Source organism: Sminthopsis crassicaudata, chromosome 4, assembly GCF_048593235.1.
Source record: "Sminthopsis crassicaudata isolate SCR6 chromosome 4, ASM4859323v1, whole genome shotgun sequence".
Classification (NCBI taxonomy): domain Eukaryota; kingdom Metazoa; phylum Chordata; class Mammalia; order Dasyuromorphia; family Dasyuridae; genus Sminthopsis; species Sminthopsis crassicaudata.
The window spans coordinates 162,369,356-162,384,529 of record NC_133620.1 but is presented as its reverse complement, the minus strand read 5'-3'; the positions used below and the strand labels follow the sequence as shown (position 1 = coordinate 162,384,529).

At 32.3% G+C, this 15,174-nt stretch overlaps 1 protein-coding gene across 2 annotated transcripts in view; it reads right to left on the bottom strand.

Annotated features, from left to right (window-relative positions):
* HBS1L (HBS1 like translational GTPase) overlaps positions 1-15,174 on the bottom strand; it is a 126,797-nt gene that overhangs the window by 68,544 nt on the left and 43,079 nt on the right. The window lies entirely within an intron of this gene.

The window sequence follows — 15,174 nt, the reverse complement described above, 5'->3', positions numbered from 1 at the left end:
CCTGATTTATTCAAGGTCTAAGTTATCATTTTTATTAGACCATTTTTTAAAGTAAATAAACAATGTAAAAAAGTACAGCAAGGTCAATTCATCTAATTATAATTACTATTGCTAAAAATAATTCCTCAGGTCAAAATAATCTTGAGCTACTGGTTTTTAAAGGTCATTTCCTAAACAGAAATGACAGGTAGGGGTTTTCCCAGATTAAGTACAACTTCTTGCCATCAACTACTATCTTTTCTGTAAGTTTCAATCTGTCTGTACAAATATGAAGAAAAAGTTAAGATTTCAAAGTTTTCAAAGAACTTGAGATTTAAATTTAAAGGAAAAACTCCCTTATTAAGTGTAAAATGATTTTACTTAATCTACCTAAAATTTTTAAATTTCTGTTAAGACAGTCAAATTCAGAAAACATCTGCCAGAAGCTACTGAGAATAAACCCTTTTCTTGGTCTGCATTACTTGAGATATTTAGTATCTGCACTTTTTCAAAGCTTACATCAAAAGCCCATCATTCAAAAAACATTTAAAAGTTTACTATATATCAGGCACTGTGCTAAGTTCTAAAGTTACCCAAAAAAGGCAAAAGACAATCTCTGCTCTTAAGGAACTCAAAACTTAATGGGGAGATAATGTGAAACAACTATGTACAAACATATAAATAGAAAATGATCAATAAACTAGAATTAAGAGAAACCAGGAAAAGCTTTCTATGTCAAATAAAATTTTAGATAGAGCAAAAAGGAAGACAAAGAATCTAGAAGACAGAGATGAAGATTATATCAGGCATGAGTGGAAAACCAGTAAAAAACACCCAAGATCAAAAGGTGAAACAATAAGGAGACTGTTGTCATTAAAGAGTAGAGAATATGGCTCATGCAAAGCTTCTTAAGCTGTGGGTCTCGATCCCACACAGTCACACATTCTGGGCATTGCAAAACATATTGCAACATTAAAAGGTATTAAATAGTTCACCAATATTTAACTCCTTAATGTAATGTAAATATAAAATAAACATGTTCATCCATCTCATTAATATGCAAATCTGCTTTCATTTTTATTAAACGGTAAATGTTTAACAAAGAAATGTTTTAAAATAAATTTCTTTCTTTTTTTCTTTGCTGAGGCAACTGGGGTTAAGTGACTTGCCCAGAGTCAAACAGCTAGGAAGTGTTAAGTGTCTGAGGTCAAATTTGATCTCAGATCCTCCTGACTTCAGGGCTAGTGCTCTATCCACTGCGTTACCTAGTTGTCCCAATAAATTTCTTTATGATGTCACAAATGGAAAAAGTTTAAGAAATCATGGTCTAAAATATTAGAAGACTGGGAAGGAACAGCTACAGGTAATGAAGGCTTCTGAATGCTAAATATAAGATTTTATAATTAATCATGGAAGAGATAGGAAAGCACTGGAAATGAGAGGAAGAGTGACATGGCCAGAATAACATTTTCCTAAAGTTACTGGGGTGGCTGAATGAAAGATGGACTGAAGTAGGGAACAAAATGTTACAGGCAAATGAACAAGTTGACTACAAATATTAAGTATGAGAAGATGAGGGCCTGCTACCAAGTGATCAAGCAGAAAACCTTTCTTCTCCCAAGTTAATAATCCCTCAAATAATTTAAGACAGTTAGCATGTTTTCCTCACATCTTCTCTTCTCTGATAAACATTCTTAGTTCCTTCAACGAATTCATCTATGAGAACAACTTAAGGCCTTTCACAAATTTAAGAAATCCAAACTAGATAAGCAATTTGCACAAGGACATAGTTCAAAATAATTATGCAGCTTGAACTCATATCCAGGTCTAAAGCTTCACACTCAAGACCTCGATTTTAACATATTACTGTTTCTTTTCCCTGTTGTGCATGCTTTTACCTTTTCCTACTAATAACCAATATTTCAATCGTATAGATATTATATATATATATATATATATATATATATATATATATATATATATATATATATATAAAGTCTATCAATAGGACCACATTTAATTATAATAATGCTTCAAAGAATCATAAATATGATAGGAACACCAGCTCTGAAGTCAGGAAGACCCGAGTTCAAATCTGGTCTCAGACACTTTACACTTCCCTAGCCGTGTGACCCTGGGCAAGTCACCTAACCTCAAATGCCTCAGCCAAAAAAAAAAAAAAAATTTAAAAAAAAAAAAATATATATATATATATAATACAAAACTTATTTTATATATGAGAAAATTGCTTAGGGAATTTAAGAGACTAGCTCATAGTGGCAAATTATATTCAGATAGATATCCTCTGAAAAACCAGGTTTTTTAAAAAATTTATAATACATGCTATTATATTTATATGCACACATAAATACTTATATAGACAAACTATGTATATAATTGTATACTTACACGCATACACTATTTTCTATATACAGTATTGCATATTTATATAAAAACCATACACAAATTATGGGACCTGTGAGTTTATATTATACACTATATAAATTCATTTAAGTTAAAAAACAATTAAGTGATCCAAATTATTCTTCAATAACACAGGATGCAAAATGCAGATTTGCAACATAGCACTAAAATACAAGTAAAGTACTTAAAATGTCCTGGTTCAGGATAATATTTGAGGTAAATCAGTATGATTTATGTTAAAGATTATATATGATTTTAGTACAGAAAAAACACTAAGAACTAAATTTAGAAAAAGACATACTACAACAAAAAGCCAATCATATTTCCATAAATAATGATTTCTACCAATATTGCCTTATTTTGGTTAGACTACAATGTGGAAAGGTAGGTTAATATATAATGAACCTGGAAAAGTAGAGTAATTCAAGTGAGCAGTAATGAAAGCTTGAATTTAAGTGGGAGCTTTTTAGTAGTAAGAAGTAAATATAAGAAATACTGCAGAAATAAAAAATGATACAATTTTGATATAGAGAATAAGGAAGAATAAAGAGCTGAAAGCAGAGTCAAGATTGAAAACTTGGAGGAAGTAGGAAAATGGCCGAGCCCTTGCAAAAATAAATAAATAGGATTATCTCCACAGAAATGATCACTAAGCCTAAAGGTCTTGAGGATCTCACCAAGTAAGAGTATTAAAAAAAAAAAAAAAAAAAAGGTAGAAAGACAGAGCATTGGGGTACAACCCATAATTAGAGGACATCATATAGAAGATGAACAGGCAAAACAGACTAAGAAAGAGTGGCCAAAAAAAGCAGAAAGAAAACCATTAGTATCACAAAAACCAAAAAAAAAGTATCCAGGTGAAAAGCTGGTTTAACCATGTGAACAAATGAAGCCAATAGGTGAAGATAAAGGCCCTGGGGGGGGAGACATGTCCAGAAGGGAGTTGATAATGTAGAATGCTAATTAGAAGAAAGAGTTAATTCAGATATAAAAATTTGGAATCTGAGGTATTAGAGCAAGAACTGACACAGAGGAATCAGATGGGAGAGAAGAGTTGTTCTAGTTGTGAGAAAAATATTCTCTAAAATTTTTAATGCTATAGAATGACTGAAATCCTACTCAAATTGGGAATGGGTTAAAAGAGGGAACAATATACTATCTAGAAAAGTATAAAAATATTCTAAATTTATAAAGAAATAAGAGGAAGGGGCAGCCAGATAGAACAGTGGATAGAGTGCCAGCTCTGAAGTCAGGAGGACTTGAATTCAAATCTAACCTCAGACACTTAACACCTTTCCTAGCTGTGTGACCCTAGGCAAGTAAATCACTTAACCCCAACTGCCTCAGTTAAAAAAAAAGGAAAAAGAAAAAGAAAAAAAAAAAAAAAAAAAAAAGAAAGACGAGAGAGCGAATATGATAAAGGGTACAGAATGATGTGTAGATTAATAGGGAAAGGAATAAGGTGCATAGATTAATGGTATTAGGAAAAATAAAGAGGGAAAGGGTAAAAGGAGAGGATAAATAATGAAAGGATGGGGAATAAGTTAAGTAACAAGGCAAGACAGATAGAAGTAAAGCAGTCAGAGGAAATAAGAGATACAAACATAAAAATGATGATCAAAAGTAGAATTTATTAGAAAAAAGAAGGGGTTATAATCACTGATCTCAAAGTTAAAGCTAAAAGATTTAATCAAGAGAAAAATAGGGAACTACACTACATGTCAATCATATTAATCAATAATTGTTTTAGAATATTTAAAATAATTGATAGTATAAGGTTAGAATATTACTGTAGTACAGGAAATGGTAAGTTGGTGGATTTAGAATATGGAAATACTTGGACTTATGAAATATGATGTTATCCACCTTCAGAGAAAGAGAAGAAATATATATATATATATAGTATAGTACAGCTTTACATAGATTTATATGGGAGGGTGGGGAGAGGAGAAGGGAAGAGGAAGAGGAAGAAAAGAGAAGAGGAAGAGAAGAAGAGAGAAGGGGAGAGAGGGAAAGAGGGAGAGAGAGAAAATATATTCTCCCTTAATTGTAGCTTTCTTGGGAAAGATGGGAAGGGAAAAAGAACAAAGTAAAAACTACATAGCAGAGAACAAAAGAAAAATTTAAAGGAAACAAAGAAAACATGGGCAGCTATGAAAACAATGTGTAGTATTTATCATATAGGCTTTCTTGAAATAGAAATTTATTGTCTGATATTTTGAATCCTTTCATGTTCTGTTGTGCACATGGTAATGCTTTTTTTTCTTTTTTTTGTATTCTGTATTTATGTTTTAAATAAATAAATTTTTAACAGAAATTTGGAATCATTTGCACACAGATAACTGATTAAGTTGGAATTGATGAGATCATTAAGATGGTCTAAAATAGCAATAGGCCCCAGGACACATTTCAGCCCCCTGTCTTATTATTCCTATCCCCTATATTTAAGACGACAGAAGATAAATGATAATCCAGCATAGGAAACTTGAAAAAAGAGTTAGGTAAGTGGAGAAAATGATGAATACACTTCTATGGAAGGTAAGAAAATAAAAAGTATCTAGTAAGAAGGGGCAGTGGATAATATCAAGAGGTTCAAAGATGTCAGGTAGCAAGCAAAGGAAAAACCTTCAGATAACTGCTCTAGGCAAAAATGTAATTAGCAAAATTTGTGAAATTGAACTAAAGAAGGGGAAGGGATTGAATGAATTCCAACCATTCCTTTTGAAGCTAATTTAATAACTAACTCTTCTACATGGCTTTCTCCATCTCCCAGTGGATAATGGCTTTCCTCACTACTACACATTATTTTATATTTCTTTAATTATTAAACCACTCTATAGTATTAAAGGTTTTAGAGTACTTTTCTCACAACAATTCTTTGAGAAAGATACTAAAACTATTACTATCATTTTAAATATGAGGTAAAGGGACAGCATAGAGGTTAATTATATAACTTGATCACATAGTAAAGTGGCAAAGTTGGATATTCTGACCCAGAGCATTGTTTCCACTCTTCTTCCTCTACTATGCTTACTATGTATCATTATTGTTCTTGCATGTAATTTATACTCCTACTAGCCTGTGAACTCCATGGCATAAGAACTATTAATCAAAACTTTAATTCTTCTGCAGTGCCCTGAATACATACTATGCTATGCACACAATAGAAATTTACTAAATTTTTGTTGGATTATTTTCTTCCTTACTACCAGAATAAGGTAAAATATTATGAGGAACACAGCCAGAATGGAAGTTTCTAAGAAAACAACAGTGGTTCAATGACAAGGAAGCATTACAATTTGAAAAAGTCCCACAAAAAGAAAATAAAATAAAAAAGAAACTATTTTGCATGTGCAAATGTGATAAAGCAGAACATAACAAGAAAAAATCTGTTAAGAATGAAATTTGCCAAGTACATATATACATGTTAAAGTACTAGCTTTCTAAAGAAGAATTTAAATAAAACAAATGTAATACCACATATTTGCACAAAGAAACAAGTTATGGTCTTAAGTATATATCAAAATAGAAACTAATACTCGAATAAATTAGTAACTGACAAATTATCAAGACATTTTTTCAGTAATACAAAAATAGATTAAAAAAATATATATTCCCTTACCTAGAATACTTGATGATTCGTGATCATAAGAGTATATTCTAGGTATCAAAGAAAATATTATATTTAATATTTTATTAATTTTGACTTTAAGAGAAATGAAAGTTTTTGATAGCAATGTTTCCTCAATTCTTAGAAGCAGTAAACCAAGAATCATGCTAAAGAAAACTAAGCACATAGTAAAAAAGGAGTTTAGTGTTGCAATCAAATAAATGTTAAAACAAAAGTCATCTAATATTAATGTTGTAAAACAGTCATAAAAGGTTAAGAAGTTCAAATAAATGGCTGGAATTTTCCAAAAATCAAGCCATTTCATCCCCCTATTAATTACAGACAATAAGCAGTCTAACTACTAGCAGTAATCCTCAATGCCACATAATCAGAATCAAGTTTTTCCAAAATTAGACAAACCAAATCAAATCAACAACAACAAAACCCCATACCACTCAAGATATACGGAGTCACCTCTGATTTTTACTGTGAAACCTACAGAAAGAATAATTATGCTTGCTGCTCCCACTTCCTTACCACACATCTCATATTCAATCGCTTTTTGCTGTGTTCCCATGATTTTATTGAAACTACTCTCTCAAAAGTTAATCAATACCCTAAAAACCAAATCTAATGATTCCCCTTAAGCTTCATTCTCCCTGATCTTTTGATAACACTGATATCACTGATTCATCCCTTAGCTTCCATAATACTGAGCCAGAATGTTTCTATCTTTGTCCTTTTTCCCCTCTAACTCTTCCTTCTCTCTCCCCCCTTCCTCTTTTGTTCCATTTTTTTCTCCCTCTCCTTCTCTTCCTCTTTCTTTTCATAACAATTCATCCTCCCCAACCTGCTTAAATTTACAGGGTGCTGCTATTATTTTTTGTATTTTCAAAGAAAATAATTATCAGATCAAAGGATCTTTTAAATCAGGATCATAGAACAAGAAGAAATCTTAGAAGTCATCTACACTGAGTTTTCACTTTTACAGATAAGGAAACTAAAACCCAAAAAGAGTTTGTGGTCTGCCCAAAAGCACACAGACATTTAAGCAGGAGTCAAGTCCTGTGAGAAGGAGGAAAAATAATGAAGAAGAGAATAGTAGGTTCAGAACAAAGGACGGAAATTTTTAATAAAACACCATATCCTCTTAAAAAAAAAAAAAAAAAAAAAAAAAAGACGAAGGCTAAAACACACAAAAGGAACCATCAATTCCAGAGCAAAAGCAAGACAAGAATTTTAGAAGAACTGAGATTTCTAAAAACCAAAGTAAACTAAACTAAAGAAATACTGATGATATTAAATGATATTCACTAAAAAGTCTATATAGAATTACTTAGGAAATTATAAAAGGACATTATGCAGAAGTATCAGAAATACATAACAAAATGCAAATTGTCATAGAATCCATAGGATGCTGTCAGAGAGGAATGCCAAGCTTAAGTTAACTAGAAATGTAATTACTATGAACAGAGCTTAAATAAGAAAGAAATCAGCTTAAAATATCTAGGAAGCAATTACACATGACAGAACATAATATTAAAACATAGAGAACTGCTCACCGTCCATCCATAAGAGAAAAGCCTTTAATGGTATAGTAAAAGAAAATTTAAAAGGTTCATACACCAATCAAGCAAATCTAATTCACTTTTATTTATTAGATGCAACAGTATACCTATGTATATCTTTAAAAGGTTCACTTTCTCAATCATTTTTCAAATAAATTCCAAAACTTTTCCAAAGAAAGAAAAAAGAAAAGGAAGTAGGTAAAGGAAAAGAAGCTTAAATATAAACAAATCCATCTAGCCACCAAAAAAAAAAAAAAAAAGTAACATGATGATAATCTTAGACCTCAATAATACCTATGCGGTCCAGAATGAGAGTGGTGATTATCCTGCTAAGCTTCTGACCTGGTCAAGTCAAGTATAGATCATCACTTTCAGTATTGACAGTCACATTTTAGGAAGCATACTGAAAAGAAAAATGATGCAGTGGAGTAGAGAAGTGGATTTGATGTAAAGGACTCAATTCCAGATATGCTACTACTTATCTATATGACCATGGACAATTTGTTTAATTTGAGTCTATTTGTAACATCAGTAAAATGAAGGAACTGGAATGTTGGGTCTTTAAGATCCCTTAAACTCTAAATCCTAAGATTCTATAAACTAAAAAATGACCAAAGAGCAAGCAAAGTGGTCAGAGGACTAAAGATTAAGGCATAACAAATGATGGAGAAAAGTGAGGATGTTTTGATTGAAGAGGTAAATGAGATTTTTTATCTTCAAATATATAAAGTGCTATCATGTGGAAGAAAGTAAAAATTTCTGCTTCACCACAGAGGCCAATGAGTAGAAGGTACAGGTAGGTAGATTTCAGATCAATATAGGGAAGAAAAGTAACAATCCGAACTACTTTAAAGTAGAAAAGCAGAATTTTGTATCACTGGAGTTTCCCATCACTACTTAATAGATAGAATTTTATAATCATGGGGAGTTTAAGAGGAGACTGGATGAACATTTGTAAGGGATGGTTTGATGGAAATTAATAATTCAGGTTGGAATGGATAATCTATTAAGTTCCTCCCAAGTAATTCTATGGTTCCATGATTCCATAGTGGAAAATAAATAACACAGGTAACCACAGTCATGAGCATGAAACTTGAACAACATCATAACCTTTTTGAAAGCCTATAAAATAGGGAAGCTGGATTAGATCAGAGATTTCAAATACCCAGGTCAAGGTTTACGAACTTTCTACATCCACCTTCCCCCTCAATGCATTTATCTACCTGACTATGTGAGTTATTTGTGAAGGAAAAAAAAAATTACATAAAAGTAAAGCAAATAAACATAAACTATGAAATCTATATTGAAGACTACTTGATTACCCAATCTATAAAAATTCTCCCCCTTGATGAATTATAATATGCAATTATTTTAAAATTTAAGACTTGATGTAGTCACAAAAAGGGATAGCAGAAAGGGGGATAAACAAACAAACAAACAACAACAAAAAAAAACATTTTACAGATAATACCAACATACCAATACCACAAGGTACATTTTGAATTCTGTGGTTGTTAATTCTACAAATGTTGGACTGGGTAAATTTTTTATAGAGAACATGAACTACTTATTTAGTTTCAGATATATTTCCCAATTGCAACTATTCAGTATCCCCTACTCTAACCTTACTCAAATTATAATCAGCCTATTTCTAAGTAGTATTATCTTATTACCAATTTTACTGTACCACTCAGAAATCCCATCAAAATTCCCTACCCATCCCTAAAATTCTTTCCCATCACTATTCTTTTACCAAAACTTAAGTTTCTAGGGAATGAATGCAAGATATATTGCAATACCCCCCAAAGGAAGTTACTCCTTCTCTTATTTTCAATAATGTAAGGGTCACATGGATAGGTATAGTTTTTAGACTCCACCTCTAAGCCAAAAATTCACAATGATGTTTCACATTTTTTAGTTCCACATAATCCATATAAACCAATCACTTCCAATCTTTGTCACAGTTGCCTTTAAACTTCAGATGACTTTTCCAGATTTTTAAGATTATAAAATATTAGTGAAGTAGTAGCTAGCAAGGAGTCCATTCCTTTTTTGGATAAGTCTCTTAGGAAGTTTTCTCTTACATATAGACTAAATTTTATGGACTGCAATTTGTACCCATTGTTCTCTGATTTTATATGCTAAATAGAAAGAGAAAGGTGCAATCATTCCACATGGTCAAAACCAATTGTCATTTTATGCCTTCTCTTTCCCAGTTCTTTCAATTAATCTCTGAAGCCTCTTCATCAAGGTCATAATCCCTCTATATACATTCAAACTCATCAATGCCCTTCCTAAAATGTGGCACTCCAACCTAAAGACGATACTCTAGATGTGATCTGACCAAGATAACTTACAATGGGATCATTGCCAATCTCATGCTGGATAGCATGTCTATCTTAATACAATTCAGAACAGAATTAGTTATTTTTGTTCTCCTATCACATTTCTAACTCATTTTCTAGTTGTAGTTTGCTAGTTCCAACTCTTTTCCACAAAAATTATCTACAAACATTTTCCATTCTATGCTTGCATCCAAGAAGGTATTTTATACTTATCCCTATTAAGTTTCATTGTCCTAGATTCATCTCAATTTATAGTTTATCAAGATCTTGGATTCAAAACTGTCACTGTATGTCATTGCCATTCCACCTGGCCTCATGCCTTTGGCACATTTGATATGCATGCCATCTGAACCATTATCAAAATCATCAAAAACATGTTAAAAAATACAAAAGCTAACACATATCCTTAAGGGATTCTTTTAGAGACATCATTCCAAGTCCATAGCAAACTATTAAACACTATATTCTGAATTATTTTCCTTAAGGATAAATAAAAGACTTAGCAAATATTAATGCTTTGCTAAAATCTAGTTATACTTCATATTATATCTACAACATTCCTATGATATAACAATCTATTTACTACACCCAATGAGAAATAATGTTCATCTGGAATGGCCTATTTCTTGATGAAGTCATGCTTGCTCTTCACATCAATCCACTTCTTTCCCTAATACTTACAAGTCATCATTTAATAAAGTACTTTAGGAATCTGCCAAGAATTAAAGATCATTAGTTTAAAGTATGTAACATCAACTTCCTCCCCCCCGCAAACCCTTTTTAAAAAAAAGATTACAAAATATCTCTCCAATTCCACAACACTGCTTTCCAGCTACTTCAGGATATGGAATATAATTTTCTGTATTTAGAGATGATGTCACTGAGGACATCTAGATGTTTTTTTTACCAACTCTCTTCATTATCTTGGATTTCAACTTCTCACTAAACAATCTAGCCTACCCTTCCCTGTATTATCCCATCCAGTTCTGTTCATCCATTGCTCTTCCTTTCATTCTCAACATGTTTAAAAAAAAAAAAAAAAAAAAAAAAAAAAAAGTAACTCATAGCTCAGAGTTAGAACACCTCAGAAGTTATCTGGATCCAACTCCCTCTTTTTTTTTTTTTTTTTTTTTTTACATATGAGAAAACCTTTGCAATTAGTTTGCCACTCTCCTGAAGTTGTTCCCTCAAAGGAGCAGAGAAAGAAGGGATTCTACTTAACTTGTATGAGTAAAGTAGCAGTACCAGAACTGAAACCCACGTTTTCTAAGTCTATATACCACATTCTTTCACTGGGTCATTCAGCCATCCAGATGGGAATCATTGTTTGAAATGTCCCTGACTAACCCATTCACATTTTTTCCTACTTGCCTACCAATCAGTCCTTTCTCCTAAGCTGAGAGAAGACCAAAGCCCCCAATTCTTCTTCTTGTCTGTAGTATTCAACATCCACTGGAACTCAACCAATAATGCTCTTTTTCATTCCATCTTCTATGAATGTCTTTTTTAATGGTTTTAATAATCAAGATTTTCATGCAATCATATCAACCTCTTTAGATAGATTTCTTTTTCTTCCACATTGGAATTATTTATGTTTGTATCGTCAAAATATATGCTTCATACTTCTTGGGCTAACTTTCTCTTTAAAAGCTTGGTTTACTCTCTTTGTAACCCACAGTTTGAACTCATGTTGTTAACTCTTTGGAAACAGTCACCTGAAAATGATGACTGGTTGTCTTTACTGATATTCTTTCTCATGTTAAATCTATTACGGAGAGTAATATCATCATCTAGGCTAACATATTTGAATGATGATCTTTCTTGCCTTGCCTTTCTTTCTTGACTTGAGACTTGACCACATGGATCAGATTTGCAAGAATCCAGGAAAGTATGTTTTTTGCCAATACTTGTTAGATATACTTCATCCCAGTAGCATGGAGAATTTAACATAAAGTCATAGGGCATAAATACCTGTGAGACTTTGGACAAATCAGTTTACCTTTCTGGCCTCAGATTTATCCGTAAAATGGTGTATATTAGGGACAGGAAGGAAGGTGAGGAAGTCCAAGCTATTAGATGATTTCTAAAGAGCCTTCCAATCCTAGATCTATAATCCTAAGAAGCTAGCCAAGAGCTCACCTTAGCTATATTTATATTGTGTTCCAGAAATTCAAATCCCATCTTACATACTAGGTCCAAAATCTGTGTATCTACACTAATGCCCCTATCACCAAATAAGCCATAGTGACTGAATTATAAGCAGGCTATAGCTTTCATTAATCTGACAATTCTCTGAAGACTCTTCCAAATGGCCAAGTTTCTTCCCTTGAAGAAAAATACCTCTCTATTATTTATCACATACAAATAGCCATCTTGGTACCCCTCAATAAGGAACCAATAATAACCAATACTCACCTCTTTTTCTGCTGACAATTGCCATATGACCATTCTCCTGATGGCAACTGTAGATCCACATCATCATTCTTTGTATAAAAAGCTTCTTCCTGAGAGCATCCAGCTTTCCCCTTTAAGGAAAGTACTACATATCAATTACTTAGCTGCAAATATGTAGTGGTCCTTTCTTTCTCATTTGCCATATTTTACTACCATCTGATCTACTGACACAAGTTAAGTGTTTATATCTTCCTCTGAAGAGCTTTCAGAACTTTCTCATTTCTTTCAAAAGTACAAATGCTCCTTAAACCTTTAGGACACAAGTGGTCTTCCAAGAACTTTTCCTTTTTTGTAGCAGAACAATTCTTTGCATGTAACTAGCTATTCTTTTATATTGGCAAAAAATATAGTGTACTTTCTACCTACCACTAAATAATTCCCTTTCCCCCTCATACTTGCCTTATGATATCCTCAATCTTTTGGGATTCTTGCTAATAGCTTTCTCTAATGCTTCTATCTATCAATTAACAAGCATTTATAAAATTCGTACTATGTTCCAGGCACTAGGAATTTATTCCCTAGGATAATCTTGAGCTACCAGATATAATTTACTATTTGTGGGTCTCCCACTCACCTTAGAAAAAAATTTAGTCTATTTCCTTTATTAATTGGGCAATTAGTCATCCACTAAGCTTTAATGCAAATATAAGCTAGTTCATACAGAACCAGAGAAATTTCTTCTAATAATCTAATAATTTACCACTTTTCCTTTCTAGTTCTTTTTCAAAAAGTACTTTAAGATCTCTCCTAGCTTCTCTAACCAGCACTCAAATTTTACTCAGTAACCAAAAACAACTAAGTTTCCCCTTTCCAATTCTCTCAAGCAATAAAATATGCAATTTCATAGTTATCATGAACTCAAGTTCCCAAACCCATGCTTATTTTTCCAGTCTATCTCCCCCATTCTGTCTTTACTAGCTTCTAGTCTACAATCTCTTAAATATTTTGCTAAATAGCATTCTGGGATTCCTTGCCCCTCTAACTTTCATCCATACTGATTTACAAATCATAACCATGTAATCTCCTCCATCCAATTTCACCATTCCTACTTTAGTGTTACCAAGTTAAAAGAAAATGTCTAAAGCTCATTATACCCCTCCTTCCAAATTACTACTTTGCCTAACATTACTATTTTTGACAATCCTAACCTATCTTTGGCCCCCTAATCTACTTTCCCATAAAGATTCTCCAAACCTTCTCTTGTCTTAGGATCAAGGACCTAGGGGTAAAAGGGGTCTCAAAGGTCATCTAATCCAATCCTTTCATTTTATAGATAAGTAAATAAAAATCTGGAGACTTTAAATAACTTGCCCCATACAGCTACAACCCTTACCCTTAAAAGAGATGCTCCCATCTTCTATTTCCCAGCTTCTTAAACAGTGGTTCACAATCCCTCACAGGGTCTCATAACTGAATGTGGACATCACAAAATTATGATTTATTGTCAGTAAATGTTTGATTTTACCTATTTGATATATTTATATATCCAAGACCATAAAAATTTCTCAAGCAAAAAGGGATCACAAGTGGAAAAAATTTAAGAAAGTTTGTTCTATTCAACCAAGGACAAATTGAACTACCTCAACGACTACTTTATTCATTAAGTTTCTCAACATATCAGTCATTCCACCATCAAATCATTTTCCAGATTATCATAAAACATATCTGTTTCTTATTAAAGTCAATCTTTCTGCTTGTACCCTTGATCACATTTCCTCACAATTTCTCCAGGACTTTGTAAAGTAATAGCCCTGATATTTTAAAAATTATCCCAATCTTTCTTTTACCCAAGGTTTCTTACAATCTATCTACATACTCATGTCTCCCAAATGCTAAAAATAAATAAATGGAGCATTCTCTTTACTTTTCTATTTCATCTATTCACCTATCATTTCTCCCCTCACATTCAATAAAATTATCTGGGGGAAAATTGTCTTTCAGTTACCCCTGGAATTTCTAAAAATACTTCCCTACTGAAAAATTACTATGACTTCAGAGACACCACACACTCCTAGTTCTATTTCTTCATTGCATCCTTATCCTTTTTCTGACTATTTTATGTGAGTGTTCCCCCACACTTCATACTCTTTTCTCTCACTTAGCAATCATATCTACTTTGACAGTTTCAATTATGTTTCTATTCAAATAATGCCTAAATCTACTATCTAGCCTTAGATTCTCTTCTATGTTATAGATCCATATTTAAAGCAATAAGAAAGAATTATGAATGAAAGAATGGATGACCTAGAGAAAATACAAAATAGGGAGTAGGCAGTCAAAAAAAAAATAGATATTCAACCTGAAAAAGAAAAGACTTAAAAGAAGAAAAATTAATTCTTTTCAAGTACCTGAAGGCTATTCTGTGAAAAGATTTGATGTATTCTGCTTCATTCCAGAGAGAATTAGGAGTAAACAATAAGTTGAAAGGTAGATTTAGGCTTTAAGGAAAAAACTTCATAACAATTAGACCTTTCCAAAGTGAATGGGCTACCTTGGGAAATACTGAATTTTCTCTAGAAAATTTCTCTAGAGGTCTTTAAGCATAGGTTGGTTAATTGATCATTAGAGCTGTTATAAAGAATTGGGTGAACTGTAAGCTATAATGGTGTGGGAAGGCTATGGGAAGGGAAAAAAAAATTGGTCTTTGAGAATAGGACTTAGATTTCTAGAACATGGTTTAAAATACAGGAATGACAGGTTTCTTGAAAGGGACGTGATAAGGACTAATGAAGAATGCCTTTAGCTAGACTATTACAAATCTCTTAATTGAAAAGGAAAGCAGAAGAAAAACAAT